Here is a 26087-nt window from a genome sequence, read left to right on the forward strand (position 1 = left end):
AAGGTTTCTCAAATAATCAAATCATGCTAATCTTTCAAATGAAGTTAGTTCATGGAAAAGTGAGCTTAATTTCTTATTTCATAGAGAAATTTCCTAAAAAGACGTGTAGCAACTAAAAGACACTGAACTGTAGGAACTAAAAGACACTGAACTGGATCAGGATCCAAGACTAAGTGAGCACTGCATTCAGCCTGTGGCAGCGCTGTTGTATCAAATTTAATTCAAAGTATTTAATTAATTATATTATTTTTTTACTTGTCTTAGTTTTGTGTATCTTCTCCATAGACACTTGAATGAATATAAGAAGCATCATTCATTTCAATCTGAGGGACACAAGAGACAGTTGATTAAGTGATGCTCTGTTTTATTCTTAAATAGAACAAATATCTGATGCAGGTTTTCATCTGGCATGTATATTGTCACTCTTAGCTGAGTAGGGATGCGTTATCACACTCCTTCTTTCTTCTCCCCTCTGTATTGATCTTTAAAATAGACACAAAGTCTTAACCTTTGAAATTTATCACAACAGCTTTTCTTGCCTTATCAATTTTAGTGGGTTGAGCTCTCTGTATCTGTTTTGAGATCTTTCCTTTGTTGCTTTTCTCACATTTCAAGAAATCTGTCTATTGCAAAACTCTCATTAGAAAAGACTGTCTTTGGGATTCTAATCTCTTTGAAAAAGAAGTGTCTTCACTCTCCAGGAATTAAAATTATGTCTTGAAAGGAAACAGCTCTTCAGAAAACCCCATGCCTAAAGAAACATTATCTTCAACCTGATCCCTTCACTCCTATTCCATTTAATGTTTTTCTTCTCTCTTCAGATTTGATTACATTGCTGCCAGAACATTTAGTTTTATTTAAATGAAACAACATAAATATTGCTAGACTCGTTTCCTTTCATTCATTTGAGCACTTGCTGTCAGCAATGGTTTTATCAGCCATCAAAATCCAATTGGAATGTCAGTGCTGCATGTAGTCATCCAATAACAATGAAATAGACTGAAAATTCAAATGCATTTGAAAAACAACAGCTCTTAAAGTAACATAAATAGAAAAAAAAAAGTAATTAAAGTGTCCCTCTGTGATTTTTTATTTTCTAAAATACATATTTATCTAAAGACATCACTTCTAAACTCCAGATTACAATGCATAGTTGCTGTATTACAAAAAGAAAGTTGACTGGATAGAGTTAATAAGGAAAATTGTTCTTGTAAATAGCACAAAAAAGCACTTCATCACTGCACCACAGAAACATGCTTTGCTTTCTCTTCTGAGAACTCCTGCAGTAATACACACACGACAGTCAATAATAGATTATAAAAAGCAGTGCCCTTTATCGTCTAAACACCAAATCTTTAGAGGCTTACAAATAGAACAGTCTGTTCAGTGATGGTAGAAATGTGACGTCAAAAGGCTGTTCTGCTCCTTGTTTGAAATCTGATCATGTTATTCCATATACTCCACTCCCTACCACAAGAAAATCAGGGCTGCAAATTGTCCAGACTACAGAGTTTTACCTTAATGGATACTATATAGCAGTAGTGTATTTAAACTTCTGAAAGAAAGGGTAACAGAGCTCTCAAAATAAGCCCTGGTCATGAATGTATATATATAGTCCTGTGATGGGTTGGCATAGCAACTATTTCTTAGAACTCTGTTGCTGCCTAAGTAAACAGCTAAAGCACTGAGCATGTCTCTGCTAAGCAGTATCCATCTGTAGTACAAGTGTGTATAAGAACTGAATGTTTTCTTTCAGACATGGGGATATTTTAGAGATGGTCACCTATACTGCCATTGTTGTCAATGTTTTTATTGTAAAACCTTAGTTTCTCACAGTTTTAGTGATGTAATTGAACAGATAATTCTAATTTTTTGTTTGTTTGCTTTTTGTTTCAATTTTCAGTCCAGATTGAAGCTTGGCATAAACAATCTCAGAATATACACTTTTTTATGCCATTGGTTTGTGTAATTTTTATTAGCATATTTTTGAGAGAGCCAACAAAAACTAAATGTGAACATAAATTAGTCATGGCAATCACTTAAATGAGCGGCACACCAGATTGCACATATCATGAAAGGCTACTTCATAATTCATTTTTTTTATGTGTATTTGTGGCAATTTTTATTCAATGTGTAGCCCTAATATGTATTTTAAATGGCTGTAGTTTAACCTGGCAGCCTTTCTTTATTGAAAAACATGTCTTTAGATGCATATCATCTGATCTTGAAAAACAAATGAAGCTTGTTATACCTTAAATAAAGATTAATTTATTAATAGTTTATAATGAGTTTACAAAATGATTCTTTAAAATAGTTAATCATTTATAATAAAGTCTAATTGAATTGTATGTGGCTTACATTCAGTTCTAACACCTATCAACATGGTTATAACTATCAGCAACAGATGGTACTAATGCCCATTATATACTGGTAAACTGTTAATAAATACTTCATAGATGGTTATAACCTCATCATTGGAAGTTATTGATAAAAGCTACCTGCTATTCTGTTATATCCTTCAAAAAATAATAATAATGATAAAATAATCATTTTACTTAATAAACTCATGCAAACTATCTAATTTTAATGAATGAAAAGAATGTAGCAATTAGTAAATTTTAAGTGCCTTATTCCGAGAGTATAATCTTAGATTCTCTTTGATGTGGCTTCTATGACTGTTTTGTTCTGCACCTTTCTCCCAAATAAGCGTGTCATCAAATCTAAATAACATACTCTCCTCTCTGTCTTCTACCTTCATTTCTTTCTTTCCTGGGACCCTTTATGGGTCCTCTGCTCCTTCTACTGCTTAGAAAAATATAATGCAGGGGAGAAAACCCTCATTTCCCATCTGAGAGCATGGCTAAGGGAAGGAACAGAGGATGGCAGGGAAACAAAATTGCTCTGCTCCTGCTCTGATCTGTTTGGATATGATATAGGATGCAATGATTATTAAAATACTTCACTACTGTGTTGATAACAACAGTGGTAGTGACTTGTGGTGGGATTTGTCTCACTTCACATTAGTTCTCTCTTGTCTCCTTCAGTAGAATGCTTCCATAGCCAGTGGAGAGAAATAGGCATCTCTTAATAGGCATATCATATCTTAAGAGCCTTAGGAGGTGTGATGAGACAACCTCTGTAAGTGCTTGCCTCTTGGGCATCTGCTAGCTACTGAAAGAAGGTGACAACATGCTTTGGCTAGGTAGTACATTTCAGATGACAGTAGTTAAGTGACATGAATGACATTATTACTGTGGGATCCAGTTCAAGGCTAAAATTTAAGTTTAGTTTTATGTAATATATCTACACAGCTATATGTGCACCAAGTGTGTAGACTTCTATCATAATTGGTAGTGGCCTATCAGTACATCAGCCTGGAGACTGAAGAATAGTTAATCTGCTGCAAAGTAGGCATATATATTTAGTCAGGTGAACAGTCCTCAGGACTTCATTAGCTGTATTGACTATACTTTGATGTCCTTAATAGGATCTTACTCATCTAACTCTCATATAGGCATTTACGTCTGCAGAAAAAAAAAAAAAAAAAAAAAAAAAAAAGTAGACAATATGAATTTTACCAGTGATGCCTGAATAAAACACTTCAATGAAGAAACAATCTGTGTGGCCTGCAAAGAAAATTCCCAGTTATAATTATGACTGAGGGCTGTTGCCAAGCCTGTTGGGATTTTGTGTAATTTCATTGCTCTTTATCAACTACTGTCATTAGAATAAAATATTTGGGCAGGCATGGTTACCTCTGAGCTCAGATATCTTAGCTTAGAGCAGCACTGCTGCAGACTATGCAAAGTAACTCCATTCTGGATGAACAGGGCACTAATCCTGTATAGGCTTCAGTGTATACCTGAAAGGATTTATTTTTACTGACTTTGGTTTTATGATTCAATTTTTACGTTATATATGATGCATGTTTGGATTCTCAGCTCATCTGGGCAGCTCCAGTGCTCCTGGGAAGCAGACAAAACTTCTCCCACAGCATTTGGCTGTCCTGACAGTGTGAGAAAATGATAGATGCAGATAGATTGTGAATCTATGTCTTATATCATTTGTTCCTAGATATGTTGTAGCCCCTACCTTAAACATGGCACATAACAGACTGAGCTTATGCTTCTGTTTCTCTACATTTTCTATATTAATATTAAGCTAGAGATTTCACATTCTTGTTAAGTTGCTGTAGAAGTGCACTGCAAGGCTGCTCTGGATGAGAAATCAGCAATGTGTTTGTCATCTCTTTCATGCTTACACTTTGCAGTTTCAGTAGTGTACAATAAAGGCTTTCTGTGACTGACAGTCTTTTTTAAACAGTACTCCTAAGTGATTTATAGGTATTTCTAACTGGAATAGTTTTCTTATCCTTGACATTTTTTTTTTTTTTTGTTATTGTTGTTCAAACTTTTTATATGCAAATACTGTTATAAGACAGTGTTTATCAATTTTGACTTATTTGGATTTTGGCAATGATAATAATTCTGGTCATGAAAACTTAATGCTGTCTTTTCCACAAGAGTGCTGCTTTTTGTCCCCTCACACCAGAATCTCACTGATAGCAGCTTCTTTATTCACATCCCTGTGTTGATACATTTAATGACTGGGTTTCTTTGAACTGTCATATGATAACTTTGTTCAGCAGTAGCTTGAAACATTTGCACATACGGGGTTTTGCTTGCTTGTTTGTTTGTTTCCATAAATGTATTTTGTAATTATGAGCAGCCTCTGAGTGTCTCAATTATGGACATTTCCCATTTTGTGTTTACTTAGGTTTACCATGTTGGGAATAAAGAAGACTGGTGCAGCAGTGAGGGCTGCTGATCTTAAAGTCATCCTTGCACTTAAGCAGATTGTGACTGACTTTCCTGATTCCTTTTTCACACAAAGTAAGTTATGATTGTGGCCTGCCATACTGTCTACCGAAGTGTTGCTGTCCAACACTACATTAGTGGGACTAATCTTCAATCCAGGGAACATCCTCAGACAGTTTGGATTCACTTCTGTTCTACAGAATGTGGTGAGGTTATCACTTTTGTTATTCAGCAGTACTTGCCAATATCTATATTTTGCATTTTGGAATTTGGCACTATATCTTTTTCCTGTAATTTTTCAGTTTGCTTTTCCTATGTCAGGTAATATTTTGTGACTGTAGACATTTGGCAGTGAGCACTTTCTGTGATTTATTAAATATCTTGAGTTTATACAAATGTGCTTCTTGCCTGACATTTCAATAACTACCACAATACTTAGCAAACTTGTATACTCTATGACTTTCACAAAGATGTCTTTATCTATCATGTGCCTTTTTTGCTCTTTTCTTTGTTTAAACAATGCTGAGGAAATCTTCATACGAACTTTTTACCCTTAAGTTTCTTGTATGTTCTATTTTGTCTTTGCAGTTGATGCCAGATAACACTTTGCAATTATTATTATTATTTTGCTGATTTCTACTGCATTAGTGTGATATGTGCCAAAAAGTGATTCTTAGAATCAATACTTGCTTTTTTGATTTAGCTTACCAATTTCTCTTTCCTGAAACAGTAACGTGTTCCTATATATAAAGCTTTTCTACCACCTAGCTTTCAAGTCTTCATTTCAGCCTTAGTATTTCTTTGAGTGTATATATATACATGCATTATTGTTTGGGGGAATATTTGGGTGTTTCTTCCCTTTCTGTTTTCATACTTTCTCAATGCTGAAAAATGATATATCTGCATGCTCCACTAAAACTCTGCACTAGGCTGTGTCAAGTCTTTTGGTTTTGCATGTACCTGTTCCTTTCTGTAGATCTTTGGGATCCCCGAGCATTTTAATTTCAGCTGCTCTATTTTTCAACTCTAATATTAATTTATCACAAATTAGTTTATTTCCTTGTATTGAATTGACCCTTACTGGCATCTAAGTTCCCACCCAGTTGCTTGCTAATCCCTCCACTCCCTTCACCCAGCAGGTTGGGGGAGAGAAGCAGAAGGACAACTGTGAGAATAACTCATGGATTGGTGTAAATGCGGTTTAATAAATGAAGGAAAAAGCAAGTGATGCAAAAGTAACTACTCACCACCTCCCACCAGCAGACAGATGTCCACTCAGTCTCTCAGCAGTGGCTCCTTTAGAAAAACTCCCTCCCCTCTGTTTTATTGCTGAGCTTGACGTTATAGGAAATGCGTATCTCCTTGGTCAATTCAGGTTAGCTGTGCCAGCTGTGTCCCCTCCCGACCTCTTGTCCATCCTCAGCCTGCTCACTGCAGGGAGAGAGTGGGAAACAGAGAAGGCCTCGACACTGTGCAAGAACTGCTCAGCAGTAGCTAAAACATTGCTATGTAATCAACTCTGTTGTGGTCACAAATATAAAACACAGCACCATATGGGCCATTATGAAGAAAATTAGCCAACCTAACCAGACTCAGTAGAGTCCTAAAATTTCTGAATCACACACCAGCCATCCTGTGAAGTTTGGCGATATACTTGATTATTTCATTAGTCTTCATTCTCAGTTATTGAGAAAATGCATATAACATCATTGTGTGTACATAAAGCTTTTGGAGAGGTCTAAGATTTTCTCTGAAATACATAAATGTCATTAGTGCTTAAGGCATGCATTGCAGTTTATACAATATTGGGCGTGTCTGTGCCAAGGTTTATAACAGTGTTTCTCAGGTCTGATCCCTGCTGAATCTGCCTGCTGCACTGTCATTCCCTTTTTGGGTGGTATCATCTCCTTCCCTTCTTCATACCCTTGTTCCCATATGAAAGAAATCTGCATTTGAAGGAGAATCATGGTATGCTTAAGTTTTGACTCTCACTTTGAGTACTTACTGGTCTTGTTACTCACAGTCCCTCTCTATGCAATTACAACAATTTATTTTACTGTCTTTTACAGCTGTTGAAAGTTTTCACTAATTCTTGCAAATAGTGTTAATATTCTTATCTGAAAAGTTTATAGATGTGTACAGAAATAATAATAATTTAAAAATGTATTTACATCTCAGAATTTTGTCTTAAGTCAAAGTATTCTCTACTAGAAAATATGACAATATTTTTATTGGACAAATAAATGCATTGAATACTGAGACTTATCAAGCAGTTGCCTTGAATACAATGAGACTGAATCAATAAAGGCTTTTTAATATGCAGGTTTCTTGCTTGTGCATGGTGTATGATACCGATTGTAGATTATTTTATAATGATAGACTCCAAGTGCTCTGAAGGAGGTAGTTTGATGTATGATATTGATATGCTGTAGATTAAGACTCACATGGTTTCTCTTTAATAATAACACATAAGAATTATTATCATCTATTGCTATCAACAATCTGAAGGTTCATTTTTATGTTTTCTTTTAACAACATTCAGAACACACAAACATAAAATCTAGGGAAAATTACAAAATAATAAATTCACATTTAAAGTTTAGTACTATTGCTTCTGAAAGAATGTATTGATTTCACACTCCTGGGAAACAACACCAAGGAAGAGCTTCAGTAACAATGTACCTACATTAGAGTGCAAGTAAAGTTGAAATTCTATCCCACTGCCATTGAAAGGTTCAGAGGGAAAAAATGTCTGACAGACTTAAATTTTGTGGCTAATCACATGTGATCTTTTCTCTTTCAATAGCATAAGATGCAAATCAAATGAGTGTTGCAGAGTAAGGTGCAAGAGTCCTGTCAAATTCTTGCTGGTCAAGCCGTTTTCTGTGTGTGGCTACATGATGGGGTTACAGAATAGGGATGCTGCAGGGGGGTAATAAAATGGGTGAAGGGGAAAAGGTATAAGGGTCTTGCCTGAGATGCTGCAATGGCTTACAGGTTAGGTGTTGATGCAGACTGAACATGCCTGGGGCAAAGAAAATAAAAATAAAAATTAAAAAAAAAAAAAAGAAAGGAAGGAATAAGGCTGAGCTTTAAAAACACCTAACTTTTATGCCCCAGACCCTGGATTGCAATCCAAGCCCTTTGTGCAATGTGTATGGAGAGACAGATACATGAAGAATATCTTCACATGAAGTAGAATAATGTGTAGATAGATGCTATCTAGAGGAAAACCATAATGAAACATAGAAGAAAAAGATGTTTCTGAATGCCTTCATATTGCTTGAATGTAGGTATGTAGATAGTGTGTTTTTCCCAACTACAGCTACTCTTGGGCTGAAAGTTCATAAAACTAGCAAGAGAAAACCTGAGTATATATTTAACCTTTATTCTATATGAATTCTACTCTTCAGAGATATTAGAAATTGTATGGAGAAGATATCTGTTAAAGATAGCCTTCCACTCTGTCAAGTGTTTAGATTACAAGAAAAGTAGGTTAGGACCCATGTGAATGGTGATCTCACGGAACAACCACAATGAAATTATTGTACAGGGTGGGCAAAGAGTACACAAGATTTCTCATAGAATCATGTATAAAAACAGCAAACATTTCCATATGTTGACTTTGGAGCTCATCATGTTGGTGCGTCACATCTTGAAGAGTGGAGTTGTGCAAAAGAACAAACTCAGTTGCTGCTGTATCATAAGTGACATCTCTGACTGAGCTTGTGATCCCAGCCTTTCAGCAGAGCTAGCTGGTCTGCAAATGCACTCTGCTGATAGCTTTATACCCCTTCTAGCTCAGGAGATAACAGTGACGAGGCTGTTCCAGGGTTTTCATACCACACTCCATTGCTTGTTGGAGACATGCCTGAAATGTCCTGATTCCCTATTGACTGCTCCATTAGACTAATCTGTATTTTTATACTGATTTTATTGGAAACTGTTCAATGCTTTTGGAAAACATACTGTCTGCTATTTTTTTATTTTTTATTTTTTTTCCATTAGATGGGCTAACTGGCACTTTGAGAGTCCTACAATCATATATACATGTTATATCTATTCAGACAAATGTGTGTATTTCTGGCATTTATGTGACTATGTGTGAAATTTGTGTGAGTTATAGATTTACAATATAAAAGAATACAGATGCATACCTGTTACAGGAATATTACCCTTCCTGCCCCCAAATTGTTAAATATCTTGTTTGCAGTTTATTGGAATCTAAAGTTCATTGGGTATATGAAAGCAGGCTTTCATTAAAGCTTCAGTTGTACCTAATGAACAGTAGAAAATAAATAAGGTCTTTCTATATTAACCCTACAGAATCCATTATTAAAGTATAAATCGGCAATCTTTAATCACAGCTGTTAATAACAAAAACAAAAATAATGTATTTTTTACTTTTTTATTCTTTTTTTTTATATATATATTTTTGTGGAGAGAATTTAATTTTCTGACAAGTTTGTTATTGACCTGCCATTCATTTTATTTAAAATCTGATGGATTCTTGAGGATCCCTAGTGTTTGTAGCACTGATGGAGAGATGCACATACTGTTTGTGTATATAGGGACCTTGGCTTTCCTGTTTTTTTGAAAGATAGGCTCTTGTACAGACTAGCAGAGATCTATTGATTTATACCTCTATGCTGAGCTCCAGATTGAGACAGGCTACATTCTATAGTCTGTAAGGGAGGAAAAAAAATGCTGTTAAAGTGCCAAGTAGTAATAAATTCTGTGAAGAATGATATGTATTTTGTAAAGAACTTTACATGACATTATTTTTAATAATTCAACATATAGGGTATGAATGACTTATGTAATACATATACCAATGATCCTACAGTTAGTACCCATGTTTTCATTTAATTATCCAGTAATACTGCTGTTCACACATGCACATACTGCTTTGGTCTATCATTCTCTCCTATACGTTTGTAAAGCTATGAACCTCTGGGTGAAAAATCCTGAACAAAAGCGGCATGTTTATTTTAGTATACTTGAAAGGGATTTAGAGGGAGCTTCTTTCATTAGTGCACTTATAATCACATTGATGACAATTAGTAACTTATAATCACACTGTTGACAACGGCCTCTAAATTTTCCCTCAAAGACAAAACAGTTAATATTCTGATAATATTTATAGTGAAATGCTGGAATAATTGGAAGTGTTATCTGCTGAGTGCTAGTGCTGAGGTATTGATGAAGTATATACAGGTTATCCTAAAACAAGGTGTTTAGCAGAGGTTTGCTTCACTCATATTTTAGTTAAAATTGTGTCTGTGGTATTTCAGCTTTAAGATTATATTACATTACATTATGTGAGCATTTGAAAAATATAATGCCTACTTGTTCCTTTCCCACATAATTAAAAGAAAGGTTACTATGAAAAAGTGACTTTTTTTTTTTTTTTTTTTTTTTTTTTTTATTTAAATGAATATATCACAACATTGGAAAAATCATTTGGGGTTTTATTCTAAGGAGAAATGTTTATGCTTTTGTCTGAGTGAAAAGAAAAGCTCTACAACTGTCTAATCAACACCAAAAGTAATTTATGTCATGAAAATTAAGGTCCTTGTCCTTCTCCAGATATCTAGGTTTTATACAATCATTTTTTTTTAGTGCAGTTTTCACTTCAAAACAGAAAAATACATTCTAGTATCTTTTTATTCTAAAATCAAGATATTCACTCAAGTAATATAAATGTGTAATGTAAGTTAACTTAAAATGAAGTTTTTTATTTATTCATTTATTTATTTTTTTTTCCTCAAAAGAGTTTCCCAGTCATAATTTGTACTTACAGGTTCCTCCAGAGATATTAAAATATTAGTTATAGTATGTTTGGAAGGAATGGGTACAATATACATAACCGTATAGTCAGCTGTAATATCCATTTGCAAAGTTACCTCATGGAAATGAGACTAAGAATGTAGAAGCAATAAATTCTTCAGTTAACATAAACAAATCTGTGCCTGATTTGTGTTCCAAGTGCAGTTCCTCCTGAGTCACAAACATAAGTTCATTTTCTATCTTGGCTTTTGCTTTCAGTATGTGAGGTAAACATTAATATCTACCTCTCAGATATCATTTCCAAACATCGTCTTATATTTTGTTACCCCTGCATGATCTTTCTTGATGTTTTTCAATGGTTTGCATATTTTATCCAAGTCTAGTATTTTTAAGGGAGTTTCATATGAAGTTGTGAGCTGTCCAGATGAGGCTAGTGACTGGGGATAACCACTCTTGTCTGCAGAGAGCTGACCACTTTCTGCAGCTTCCTCACCCAAGCAATAGTTCTGAGAGTCATTGTCTCCATACTTTTCTAGACTATCTTTTTTAAAAATCAGTTCCATTTTTATCAAGTATCTTTTTACAAATATCTTCTACTTGAATCTGCTCCACCTCACTTCTGCCAAATGTTCCATAAAGAGAGTCTGCAGCCTTTAATATTTTCGTAAATTTGTGTTTGCATTACAAATCTATTATCTGTAATCAAACTTATTTATTTATTTATTTATTTATTTATCTTTTTAATTTGGAGAATGGGACTCACTTGTTCCGCTTTGGTTACCTAACTGGCAACTACATTTTATCAGCTAATGAACCAGTTTTCTAAAAAGGCATGCTTCACTTTCTTATACAGTCAATAAAAAGCAGTGGATGCCTGTGAATGCCTCCAGAGGGAGATCCTGTCTGCTTAAGTTTCACATGCCTAAGTTTTAACAAAATATGTCAAAACAAGCAGTTTGTTTTTAACTAATGCTGGCTTCCTGCAACTAAAGATATGAGCCATACTATACTCATTTACTAAGGCTACAGTCTCCAGTGTTTGACTGCACTGACATACAGGTTTCATTAACTGTTATGACTCATCAGCTGATTTTGACCAGACTACTGTTCCTAGAGAGGATATTTATCTGGAAACAAATTAATTGCCTTTTCTCTCCCAAAGCAACTTTGGACTAGGGAATCTTCTCTTAAGGTCTTTGAAAGTGTTTATGAAGATTTGCAAATTACTGGCTTTGTCTTTCTTTCCACAGTGACACTCTTGTTTTCATTATAAATGTTCTTTCATGCTTTACTACTCTATGGACTCCTTGCATCTCTTCCTTGTAATTTTGGGTTGGCAAGATTACAACAGTCTTAACCAGATCAAGAGCAAAATTACAGCCTTTTCTGACTTACCGTGTTTCCCAGGTTTATTAGTCCCAAGGATTTAAATGTTTCATTGTTTAATTTGAAATCCATTACTCTGTGTTTGCCCTCCCTCTAGCCCTCCCTCCCCCCCTCCTTTGAACCCCCCCCCCCCCCCCCCCCGGGGGGGGGTGTGGATGATATTCTTTTTTTTTTTTTTTTTTCCCCTCCAGAACAAATCATCACCCTTCTCAGTATTACAACTTTCTGTGCTGTCAGAATCAAAAGACATAGTAAGTATTTAGTAGATTTTTTACTTAAAAATATATTCCAGAAATCTTTTTGATTTTTTTTTCTTTTTGCCTTTTTAAAAGACTGACACATATTTTTTAACCTGTTCTTAAGTCAAGGCTTGTGATCTACCTGGATTTATGCAGAGCATTTGACTCTGTTCCACATCACATTCTTGTCTACAAATTGGAGTGACGTGAATTTGACAGATGGACCACTCAGTGGTTGAGGAATTCACTGGATGGTAACACTCAAAGATTTGTAGTCAACAACTTGATGTCCAGGTGGAGACCAGTGATGAGGTAACTGTAATCTCCCCTCTCTGGCTTAAGCAGAGCATCCGGCTCAAACAGATAATCATTAATGGCAGTCATGATGTATGTGTCTGGTAATGATGGCTGTATCCTGGATTTGAGGGAGACAGAAGAGAAATAGACAAAGGATAATTTGAAGAATGCTTCCTACCACCCCAGCCTCCGTGGAAGCAAGAAATTACTGTGGACCATATGCTGGCACCTCCTCTTGGGCAGGGACACCTCCCAAGTTTGTTTCTGCAGATTGAGAGGCTTAGTGAATTGTAAAAGTAACAGCATGCTAATTCACTGTAACGGTGTTTTTTGAACACTTTTATAATCTTAGCTAAGTAGCATAAAGGAATTTTGTAATACATATAATCCTTTAGACATAAAAAAACCAAGGCTGGGACTAGGTGTGGATTCAGCTGCACCAAGGTTCCTTATCTCATCAGTTCAAGGGGAAATAGAAAGCAAGTTGCGCCCACTCGGAACCCTGTGACTCAACAGGACAGTTTCCTAGATACAATGTCGTCTAATCCAGATCATTATTCAGACTCTAGTATATAATGTCTTTCATGTTGTGTCTTATAGTAGTACATAGTGTCTTTTACATGGTGTGTAATTAAGTGTATCTTCCAACTATAATCAGGTGTACCTTAAGTTACATAAAAACACATAAGGCAAATCAGGCAAAGAAAGTAACACAAGCACACATTTATTCAAAAGTTAGAGAAATTAGACTTCCAGTCTTTAGCTTAAAAAGAAATGGAATAAAAGACAGAATGTAGATCTTATAACATTTTAGAGAAAGTAGAAAGAACAGTTGTATTAACTATATTTCAATTAACTTGACCATAAATTAATTTTAAAAAGACATCCTTGTGTTAATCATTAATATATGGCCATATCTAATCATGTATCTTTGTGGAAAATATGTACTTTCATATTTCCTTCTCCAAATAACATATAATTCTTATTCTTAATCAAGCAGTGTTTTTCAATAGTTATTTGCATTGCTGTTTCATTCATGTTTCTAATGGCAGGAAAATTTGGAAGGCACCAAAAGCACAGTTTGGTTCATGTAGATGCAGTAAAGAGTTGAATAGAAGATTTATTTGAAATTGTTTTCAAAGGATGTGATGGTGCTATAATTTTTTGCTTATTTTCTAGCTGCAGTTTCTTAATCCTGTTATCAAAAAATCATATTGCTGCTTCTCTCTTCTGAGTGAAGTGCACATCATTTTCCACCCATGGCAGGGGTCTGTATTGGGACTGACAATATTTAACATCCTTGTCAGTGACAAGGCCAGTGGGACTGAGTGTACCCTCAGCAAGTTTGCTGATGACACCAAGGTAAGTGGTGCAGTTATCACACTGGAGGAAGGGATACCATCCAGAGGGACCTTGACAGGTTTGAGAGGTGGGCCCATGCAAACAACTTGCAGTTCAGCAAGGCCAAGTGCAAGGCCCTGCACTTGGGTCAGGGCAAACTCAAACAGGAACACAGACTGGGTGATGAGTGGATTGAGAAGGACTTGATGGTGGATGAGAAAGAGAACATGAGCTGGCAATGTGCACATGCAGCCCAGAAAGCTAATCACATCCTGGACTGCATCAAAAGAAGTGGGGCCAGCAGGTTGAGGTAGGTGACTCTTCCCCTCTACTCTGCTCTCATGAGACCTCACCTGGAGTATAGCATTCAGATCTGGGCCCAGAAACATAACAAAGACATGGACCTGCTGGAGTGAGTCCAGAGCAGGGCCACAAGGATGATCATAGGGCTGGAGTACCTCTCTGATGAAGACAGGCTGAGGGAGTTGAGTTTTTTCAATCTGGAGAAAAGAGGTCTCTGAAGAAACCTTATAGTGGCCTTCCAGTACATAAAGGAGGCCTACAAGAAAGATGGGGAAAGACTATAAAGGAGTGTATCATTAGGACAAGGAGTAATAGTTTTAAACTAAAAGAGGGTAGGTTTAGATTTGATATTAGGAATAAATGCTTTACTTTGAGCATGGTAAAGCACTGGAACAGGTTTCCCAGAGAAGCTGTGGATGTCCCATCCCTGGAAGAGTTCAAGGCCAGGTTAAATGGGGCTTTGAGCAACCTGGTGTAGTGGAAGGTGACCCTACCCATGGCAGGGTGGCTGGAACTAGATGATCTTTAAAGTCCCTTCCAACCCAAATATTTTTTTTTTAATTGTATGATTCTATGATCTTTTTTCCCTTCAATATCTGGTAAGTATGCTCACTTGGTGGTTAATCTAGTCACCCTATGATCTTAGAGCAATGAATTTAATTTATTCCTGACTGGTCTTTATCCATTTGGAAGTGTTCGTTGTTCCTTGAAAGAGAATCTCAAACTTCTCAAATTGTTTAGGTCTCTTATTCCTCCAATACAATAGTACTTTAGTAACATTAGGGGTCTGCATTAATTGTATTAAAGTATGCTTTTAAATATGTGCACCCACAAACACACTTTTTTCATTTACTGGACAAAATCCACTTTCCAATCATTTAAGACAATTATAGTATTTAATAATAGTTATAATCCTTTATGGAACCAAACAATTGAAACTATAACAACTTCCACCTCAAATTCAAGCATCTGTTACTTTCCAAACTACTGAGAGCAAGCATGAGGATGGAAGAGTTTTGCTGGCTATTGTTTCTGAAGATGTATTCATCTGTGAAAGAGAGATGCAAGTCCAGAGAAACGAGCAGGCAAAGCTGTAAGAATCAGATGTATTTTTGAACAAATACTGAGAATGAAGCCTGAAGAAAATGTGAGAGTAAAAGGTTTTGAGAAAAGTTCTGATTGAAAACAGCACTGGCAACTGTGACAGAAGTTTAATGTATTTTTTATTTCTTTGAATATTTCCTCCTTTCTTATGAAAAGTAGGATTCTGAGAATTTTTATAAATAAACAGGATTACAGCAAAGAAATCTCTGACTCTATTTCCATCTTTCCTTTGAGAAAGAAACAATACTTATGTCCCATTATTTAGTTAGAAAAGAAACAGGCACATACGTATGTATCTATAGTCTTCTAATTCCTACATTAATGACATAAAAATGTCATTTTTAATGACATAAAAATGTCAGAAAACAGTTTGAATGAAGTGATTTGTGTTTCTTAAGTTTCTGTGTTTATTTACAGATTACACATTCCTAATTTGCCATTTATTTCTTACCCTGTTATAAAATCAGGGTGTCAAAACATTTTTTTTTGTTCCATACAATTCTAGATTACATTAGCTATAAGATGTAGGCTCAAGCATGTGAATTACAGATATTTTTTTCCCTGTACAACCCCTTTCAACAATAAACATAAGCAAACATAGTATTTGATCTTAATTTTGAGGCCTTTTGTGTCTCTTTTTTTTATTAATAGGGAGTCTGGGATTTTGAATAGGTTTTCATATTCACATCTCTGTAAAATTTTGTATAAATACATTTTTTTATGAGGTTGAAATATAATTGCTGTTTTAGTAAATGTCTGAATGGATGTTTACAATCTGTTTAGGTAAATATTTAATAGGCCTTTTATAAAATATATATTACTTACTGGAATGATAAATCATAACATAGATCTTAACTAACATAATTCTGCAATTGGCTCCATCTGAGCCATTAAATGGTATTGAGAAAATTAGTGCCTTGCAGATATTTTAATGTATCCCTCAGAATAATTCTTCCATACTGTATAAGTTGTATTGAGCCATCACCATGTTAATATAGATACTGGTATAAAAATATTTTAAAAAGTTCTTTGTAACTTCAGTAATATTTTTTACCTACCACTGCCATTTGGGAGTTTTTTGTACTAAGACAAAGCCTACCTTAATGTAATTAAATTCCTAATTAAGAGTGAAGTGAGGCAGGTTTTTTATTAATGAAGGAACAAAAATTCATTGCCTTGGTTTCTCTGTTTGCTGCTGAAAATTTAAAAATCAGATTTTATTGAAAAATATATTTTTCAGTTTTTCACATGGGAACATGTTTTTATGTATTAAAACCTCACACCAAAAAACACCTACTAAGTAGGTCCTTTTCATTCCACTTTGTTTTGGAATCTGTTCTGGGATTTTTCACTTATGAAGGCAGGAAGGGTAAAATGTGTCTTGCTTCCTCTTCACAAACTCCCAGTAGACTGTGCTGGTAAAACTGGGAAGGAATCTCAATGTCTGTTAAAAAAACAAAAACAAACAAGCAAAAAACAACAACAAAGTTTATACTACGGTGTAAGGTTCAACTTCTACTTTGTCCACCTTCTACAACTTGCCTTGTATATACTGAGTGTATGCTGTTTCCTTCTTTCTTTCTTTGAGGTTATATAGAAAGTCTGGCTTTGGGCTGTTGAAAGTTAACCAAGTGCTTTGGATACTAACAACTTGGCCCTGTGCTAGTCAGTGCTTTCTTGCTTTACTTTAAGAATAAAAATGTTTTACTTGTATGCTGGGGTTTCATATCTCCACCTTCAGCCTAGAGAGAACCAACGATGTATTGCTTACACCTATACAAATTTGAGGTACATTACTGTGACACATACTGTGACACAAAACTCTGTAAGACTTACCAGAGAGTTAGATGAATAAAAAAGAGAATGTGCAACAAGGAGATCTTCAAGCTGAAATGTGATTTCACAAGACTCTACTAATGTTTAGTAGTAGCACCCTGGTCTCCAAAATGGAGAGGGATGGATTTGATGGGTGGACCATTCAGTGGATAAGAAATTGAAGGTCACACCCAGAGAGTGGTGGTCAATGGATCTATCTCCAAGTGGAGGCTGATGACAAGTGGTATACCTCAGGGCTCTGTCCTGGGACCAGTACAGTTTAATATCTTCATCAACATAGATAGGGGGATTGAGTGCACCCTCAGCAAATTTGCAGATGACACCAAGCTGACAGGTGAGGTTGATATGATAGAAGGAAGGGATGCCATCCGAAGGGACCTGGACAAGCTTGAAAAGTGGGCCCATGTTAACCACACATGGCACATGAGGTTCAACAAGTCTAAAAGCTGGGTGCTGCACCTGGGCTGGGGCAATCCCTGACATGAGTACAGGCTGGGAGAAGAACTAATAGAGGCCAGCCATGCAGAGGCTAGGGGGTTCTGATGGATAAAAAGCACTTATGGATGATCTAGCACTGTACCAGTCTTTTGGTATGATGCTTCATCTACTATTAAAAACAGGTGGATTAGTTTTACTGCATAGAATTTTTGGAAAGAAATATTAATAGATATAATTTGTTAAAAATACTTTTTATTAACTGGCTGAACTCAGATTATAACATTTCACATACCATTGGGATTTTTTTTTTATTGAAAAAGGCACTTTAAATTATCTTTTATACCACGGAGGTGTGTAGAAAACTGAAACTTGCAGGATTACAGTCTACACAGGTCTTTACATTCTAGCTTCAAAAGATGATGTTAGACATTTTCAGACATCAAGTAATACTGGCTGGCATTCATATGGATATTATTGATTCTGTTGGGAGAATATTGTAGACTGTTTTATGAGGTTGATCTGCAAAGGCTGAAATTAGTAACAGTAAATTCTCATTCCAAAATTTGTTAACAAACTTTCTGCTTATGGAATTTAAGACATGAATTGTGCTGGCTTGTGAGGGACAGAGCTGGCAATTGTTACATACACAATTCCCTACTTGTCTCTGCCAATACACTATAATCTTGATTAGTGATACTGCCTGATATTCCACTCTTTCATGTCTCTTGAGTCCAGACTTTCAGCCATGCAGAACTGTGCCATATTTGGAGGTTCAGTGGGGTGTGACAAATAACTCATTTGAGACTAAAAGCAGTATTTGAATTCATGTCTCCCAAGGTAAAAGGCTAGTTCACTTATAATTTATGTTATCTAGCTCACTCATGACAAAGATTTTCTGCACCAGAAATACCTTGACAGGTGTTAGTACAAGGCACCATAGTTGCAATTAATGCAACAGCTTTATTAAATTTGACTTTGACATGTGTATTAATAATCCTTGGACTGGCATAAAAAATCACTCAGCTATATTTTAAAGGTTTAATTATATATGTGCATATTTGTGTTTGGTGTCTCTCACACCCACAGTCAATTTTCCTTGCCTAATTCCTTCTGTCACATTGGTTATAAAGCAGATGTTTATTATAAATTATACCTCTTTGATATATGAGTACGCAAAGATGCAAAGTGAGTTTATGACTTTTCAAGATTGTGTCTAACAAATTAAACTCCATATGAAAATCAATTGTACAGATTCATTTACAAATAAGATTACCTGACATGCAATATTGTATAACTGACTACTTAAACTTTGGTAGAGAAAGAAAACATTTAAGAATGGTTGAGGTACTGAAATGTATCAAGTCTAAAAGATACAAAAGACTCTAAAAACTTCCCTGTCATACTCAGTTCTTCTTCCCATTAATACTCTTACTATCAATCTTCTCTGCTGTTAAAAAGCTTTAAAAACTTTAAAAAGTAGTGCTCATAAACTGTGTTCTTTTCAACTGCTTACAAAATATTTCACAGTCCTATTTTTGCAAAGTGAAAAGAGTGTAACAAATAAATCTTAAAAAGACTTCTTTCTTATATATGTATCTTCTTATAACTGCTAGAAAAATATACTTTCTCATCCATTGATGGAGTGAAATATTTCTGCATTGCTTTTTGTTTTTAGTGTTCTTTTTCATTCTTGGTTGCTTAAATTCTATATCATTCTGAAAAAAAAAGAAAAAAGAAAAAAGAAAGGTTTTCAATAGTTTAAATTATATGCCATGGTAATTTGAAAATTAAAAAAAAAAAATCCTGGAGGTAATTATAATTCAGTGTTATGAGGTAATTTAATCTATAAATCTTTTAATTACACTTTGACCCCCTTGCTGAGTTGATGACATTCAGTCTAACTATACGCATAATACAACAGAGTTTACTCCCCCCTTTTTTTTCTTCACAATTAGTACCTATAAGTAGCTCAACATAAGTAAAAATAGTATGAATTTTTTAGCAAGCAAGAGAAGGAAATGGATCCAAAATAGGATAAAATATTCACAGTTAATTGTGGAAAAATAATTCTCAAAGGTGCTTTTTAAAAACCATTTTCTTCTTTCTTAGGGAAAGAGTAATGTTCCTTGAGTTCATATATTTTGAGGCTTACAAGAACAGTAACAAATGTACAACACAGAACAAACTTGCAGTGGGTGGTGGCCTAGATGACCTTTTAATATTTTTTTGGCTAGATGACATTTTAATGTTTCATTTGGGGAAAAGCTCACGTGCTTTCTTCATCCTATCATGTGACGAAGAATTGAGATCCCCAAGTACTTTCTGAGATACCTTTTCAATTTTACTTTTTTTTTTTTTTTTTTTTTTTTTTTTTTTTTTTAACTTTACATTTGTGCTTTCCTAGCTATTAAATCTTGGGATGCATTGCATACTGTGGACTCTGGTTTTCTGATGTCTTAAATCTTTCTCCTTTTCCCTTGGTCATGTTTCCTTTTTGACTGAGGTTTATATGACCACCTGGAAATGCCTGCCATGAATGCATATCCAATGTGGATGTCTAGATATCCAAAGGTCTGTGACTTCCCCTAGAGAAAGTAAGATACTAATAAGAGTACAGTTGATCTGATCTCAATGAAAACATTTAAAAGAGGTCAGATGAAACTGACCTGATGAAACTTTTAAATGTCTGTTCCCCTTTATCGACTGTTAAAAGTGTCTAGGGTAAATAATAAAAAGGTAAGTGTCAACATTCTGGGCATCTAAAAGTAAGTGACACAAATCCCACTTTGTTATCTACTCTCTTATTTAGTATTAATTTCCATCAGTGCTGATGATGTAAGTTCACTCTCAGCCATAGGGAAGGCTGTTCCTGCCAAGACTCATTCTGCTTTCTATTGTTCCGATTTTTTAAAGTAGCTGATGCCTCTCCTATTTACTGGAGTGAAGGGAGGTATATCAATGTTATATAATGATGAAGGAACAGAACAAAAGCAGCTCATTAAATTATTTTTTGTTGTTGCTCTTTATTGAAAATAAATATTTTGACTAAATAAATTTAGATTAGATTTATTTTTCATTTTAGTTTTGTCTGTCTCTTCATTTGGAAAGGGGTAACTTACACCTTGACAGTTTTTTTTTACTAAAACAAATATAAGAATGGAGCAAAATATTAGGGAAAGTAAAGGAGAGGTGGGGTTTCTTTTTATTTTTATATCCTTGCACTCCTTTTTCTTTTTCTTGTCAGAAAAAAAAAAAAAAAGTATTATAAGTCAACATTCTGAAACAGATTTTCCTACCTTCTTCATCCAATGATACAGAAGCTGTCTGAAGCTTAGGCAATGTTCTTTCTGGCAGTATATTTCCATGGCTTCATGTGCCAGGTTTCTTCTCCAGTTCCAGCAAAGATGATCTGATCTATTATTTAAGCTTGTGCTTCTAAAGAGACTTCTGGCTTAGCTTTGGGGTGAGTTTATTTCCATCAGGATCCCTACTGCACTGCAATTGTTTATGAAATGATACTGTTAGAAGTTGGTTATGCCTTCTAGTTTCATTAATGAATGTAAACAGCATTGCTTCATTTTGCGATAAAGGTGAGAAACTGTGAAATTTCTCAATGGAACCAGACAACTGAAACAATAGCTGTCACCAACAGAACATTTGAAATGCATATCAGAGTGGAGGGATTCTCTTGAATAAAGTGTTTTTAGGGTTCTGAAAGCTTGTGACAGAGAAGTAAAAGCACAGAGAAAGAAAGAAAGAAGACAGCAAGGAAGAAACAGACCTGGTTTCAGGAGCTGGGTATTCTGAAATAGGTAAAGCACTGAAAGGGTTATTTTTGAAGCCAAATGTTACCTAACAAGAGCTTGAAGCAGTCAGTAAGCAAACTGCCTCATCTGATTCTTGCTGTGTTCAATGAAAGAGTGCTATATGCATTTCGTTGTACACAGACAAGATTGAATCAAACATACCTGATGACATAATTAATATACCCCTCTAAATGGTTTTCCCTTCCCCCAGGCAGTCCAAAATTAAGTTAATTGATCAAATCAAAATAATATAATAATACAAAGGGGAGTAGAAGATCTGGCATTCTCCCAAGTGCGCAGAAGAAAGCAATCATTTCCAGTTAAATACTGGTTCTTGCCTCTTTCTTCTGTTATGTGAAGAGACCCATGGGCTCTGCTGCCATTCCACTGTCTATCCACTCACTAGCTGCACCAGTGGCAATATACCGTTTTCAGGTCAAAGTGACCCTCCAGATTTGTTTTGCTTCACCAGACCTGAAGGATTATTTTTGTTCATATATACATTTTTATTTTATTTTTATTATTATTATTTTTTTTCCCCATAGCTATTTTTGTCTTTGCTACATTACTCCTGTATTTCTTATTAGTACAAAACTTAGGGCTTCTTTCTTCATGGCATACCCTGCTGAGGGCAATAGGTACAAACACTTTGAATGTCAAACTCTTCATTACTGAAATACTTGAAAAGCCTCATTAGTATGAAACAAAACAGAAACACCCACATCCATTTTACTTATCTGTGTCATCAGTGACAGTTAGGAAAGACAAACATGCTTCCCTTCTATTACTGGCATCATTCAAGCCATAAAGCTTGAAGGAAAGCAAATGCAAATAAATACATGAAACTTATTGAAATGTTTAACAATGGCTCTATACTAACATACTTTGCAATATGATTCAGTTCTAAATACAAGGAAATACTTTCCAACACCTTATTTCTTCCATAACATACAATACTTCTTGAAGTCTGAAATAAAATATCTGTATTTTTTCCAAAGGAACAAGGAGAAATAACCTTATAAAACAATTTAAAAGAGAGAGAGATAGAATTATGTATTTCATTTTTGATCTAAAACCTGAAAGTAACATGATTAAAGATGAGTCACTGAGGAGTACACATATGAAACCTTCACAGACTGTTTTCTTGTGTAATATATATACAAGACCTGCTTGTATGTTAACTCCATTAGCTATTGATTTTTTTATTAACAAGCACTACTTTTTTTTTTAATTATTATTATTATTAGCAAAGCAGTGTCTGTGAGCTATTGGTCAAACAGTCATCTTCAAGATGAAAAAATATTACTGATAAATGTATCAACAGCACAAATATATGTACTACAAGATGAAAGTGCTATGAGTGCAGAACTGTTATCACACTCCCCCCAGTCTCATTCTCACTTGTTTCTCTGGTATACATGTGTGGTTGGCTGGCAAGTCACTTGATTACAATGTGGGAAGTGTCTAAGTTCAAAGTTGGACTTGCATCTTTGTTTTCCTTTTGTAGATTTTTTCTTCTCATATCGTCTTTCTCTCATCCCCCTCCCCTTTTATTTTATTCCTGAAACAAAGTATTCTGTCTTTTTATTTCAAACAAACTTATTCATTTCAAATTCTGCTGTATATTTTTCCCCCAGAGGATTAGAAAATGACTGAAATAACTTGAAAACAAAGCCAAATATTAAGCTGAATTTTTATTGTTGGTTTCTTAACTGAATATTAAATATATATATATATAAATTCACTGGTCACAGAATTCTACTTGAAAGGCTTTTGTGGTGAGTGTAGACATACATATGAGTAATTATATGGTACATAACTCCATGCAGTGCATGTTTATTTAACTTCTCAAATGAAGTACCTATAGAATTTAGGTTAGGAGCAGTTAGTTGTGCCTGTGTGCCGTCTAGATATTCCAAGATCTTTTTTCATGATTTTCATGCTCCACCTGGGTTCATGATTTACTTTCCAGTTATCCCATCATTTACACATTCTTTTTTCCACATAGCTGCTAGTCAGTAAAACCACTTGTGCCTATGGGGGGACACACTCTTTCCTTGAAAATATCCCATTTTATGCTTCAGCACTTGAAAGCTGACATGGTTTCAGTTTATTTTTATATTAATGTTTGAGGTTTCAGTGGTTTGTTACATATGGTCTCAGGGTTAGCCTGTGTGTGGTCTCAGGAGTTAGCCTGTGTGTTCTGTGGATGCTGCAGGCTGGCACGTGCCAGGGCAGAGAATCTCCAGGCACCAGTACATGCTGGGGGCTGTGTGGCTGGAGAGCAGCTTTGCAGAAAGGGCCTGGGCTCCTGATGGACACCAAGTTGAACATGAGTCAGCAATGGGCCCTTGCTTCTGAGAAGGCTAGTGGTATCCTTGGCTGCAGTAGGCAAAGTGTTGCCAGCAGTCCTGAGGGAGTTGATCCTTCCCTTCTACTTAGCATTGGTGAGGCCACATCTGGAGTCCTATGTCCAATTCTGGGCTCCACAGTGCAGGAGAAACACGGAGCTGTCCAACGAAGGTCCCCAAAGATGGTGGAGGGCTTGGAGCACTTCTTTGAGGAAAGGCTGAGAGAGCTTGGGCTGTTCCGTCTAGAGGAGGCTCAAGGGGGAGACCTTACAAATATCTATAAATACCTGAAAGGAATTCTGTAAATACTCAAAAGGAAGGTGCCAAGAGGATGGAGCCAGGCTCTTTTCCATGGTGGCCAGTGCCAACACAAGAGGCAGTGGGGGTAAACTGGAACACATGAGGTGCAGGCTGAACATCAGGAAGCACTTCTTCACTGTGTGGGTGATGGAGTTCTGGAACAGGTTGCCCAGGGAGGGTATGGAGTCTCTTTGGAGAAACTCAAAGGCCACATGGTCCTGTAGATGCCTCTGCTTGTGCATGGGGGTTGGACCTCCAGAGGTCCCTTCCAACCTCAGCCCTTCTGTGATTCTGTGATTCTGTGATATTTTGATGTCTCTTGGGTACCACATGCTAATCACCGATCAGTTTTTTTTTTTTTTTTTTTTTCCTCACAGCTTTCTTTTATTTTTGATGTTTATTAGAAGATACCACATCTTTTTTAACACTGCAACTTTTAAGTATGTGGAATTTAGAATTCTTCAAAGGGATTGTTTCTACTACAGCAGCAAAGCCTGGATTTGTGAGATATGTTTGGAAAAGTATTTGTTTCTGCAACTGAATGCACTAGCTTAGTAACCTTAGTCTGATACCTTAGCTGAGCTGTAGGGGTGGAATGAGCAGGGAATAGTAGGGCAGACTTTGAGAAGTGTGCCCTTCTCTTTTGAAAAGAATGTACAAGAGAAATGGCCTAGGAAATACAATATTATATTGATATGATTGTCACTGTACCCAAAGCCAGGGAGATGTGTATTTTATGTATCTGGAAAGCTAAATAAATGAGATGAAAATGCATCAAAGTTATAGAGGATTTTTATTATTATTATTATTTTTTTTAATATTATTAAACTTAGATTCCTGAGTAAAATACAGTAAGTTGGAGAAAAAATAGACTGGCTATATTTAATTCCAACAGTATTTTGTCTTTCACAGTTTCAACTATTTTTAGCATCACAAAATTCTAATTCTTTAGAAGAGATGTTGTTTCTGACCCTTTATTTTTGAGCTTTACATAGAATTTATTATTGATTATTACTGTTTCAAAGGAAAATCAGCTTCTTTGTAACCATCAAAACAAGTGCATGAAATTAAAGAACAAATAATTAATGTTTTCCATTAAAAATACCCCCAAGTATGTATATTCCTTAGATATTTATTGTTTATTTTCAACGTTCTGCACTGCTGTGGTAGAACATTTGTAGAGAGTTAGGGCAAAAGTCTTGGTACCTGCCCCCTTTTCACTCTGTCCTGGTTTTGACTAGGATAGAGTTAATTTTCCTCCTAGTAGTTGGTATGGTGCTGTGTTTTGGATTTAGGATGAGAATAATGTTGATAACACACTGATGTTTTAATTGTTGCAGAGCAGTGCTTACACCAAGCCAACGACTTTTCAGCTTCCCACACTGCCAGCAGGCAGGCTGGGGGTGCAGCAGGAGCTGGGAGGGGACAGACCCAGGACAGCTGACCAAAACTGGCCGAAGAGGTATTCCATACCATCTAATGTCATGCTGAACAATTAATATGGGGTGGCTGGCTGGGGTGGAGGGCTGGTTTCTTGGGGATAGTCTGGGCATTGGTCAGCGGATGAGCAATTGCATCGTGCATCACTTGTTTTGTACACATTATTATTAATAATACTATTATAATTATTATTATTGCTTTCCTTTCCTTTCTAGCCTAATAAACTGTCTCTCTTTCTATCCACAAGGTTTTGTTTTAATATTTGTTTCGATTCTCTCCCCCACCACAGAGAGGGAGGGGGAAGGGTGAGTGAACGGCTGTGTGGTGCTTAGCTGCTGGCCAGGTTAAATCACTACACAGTCTTAATAATTAGTATGTGGTCTTGATACATCTTCTACAGAGACAATAGTAGTCCTCACAAAACAACCAGTGCAACTAAGAAAAGGCTATGTATGATAGTAGTAGGAGACCCTCTTCTGAGAGGTATGGACGTACCCATTTGCTGACCTGATCGACACTTTAGGGAAGTCTGCTGTTTACCAGGGACTTACCAAGGCTTGATTACCAAGCCTTGTACAGCCTAATGACTGTTATCCACTGTTGTTGTTTCACATAGGCACCAGTGATGCAGCCAGAAGC

The 26087-nt window shown here is 35.7% G+C and overlaps 1 long non-coding RNA gene across 1 annotated transcript; it reads right to left on the reverse strand.

Annotated features, from left to right (window-relative positions):
• Positions 1 to 2736: 2736 nt before the first annotated feature.
• On the reverse strand, positions 2737 to 25354 carry LOC118160757. The gene is made up of 3 exons (XR_004747661.1): positions 25215 to 25354; positions 3496 to 3499; positions 2737 to 2748 (listed from the first exon to the last, which is right to left on the reverse strand). It is a non-coding gene; the product is annotated as an uncharacterized LOC118160757 (long non-coding RNA).
• Positions 25355 to 26087: the final 733 nt, after the last annotated feature.

The sequence above is a fragment of the Oxyura jamaicensis genome, chromosome 1, assembly GCF_011077185.1.
Source record: "Oxyura jamaicensis isolate SHBP4307 breed ruddy duck chromosome 1, BPBGC_Ojam_1.0, whole genome shotgun sequence".
Classification (NCBI taxonomy): Eukaryota; Metazoa; Chordata; class Aves; order Anseriformes; family Anatidae; genus Oxyura; species Oxyura jamaicensis.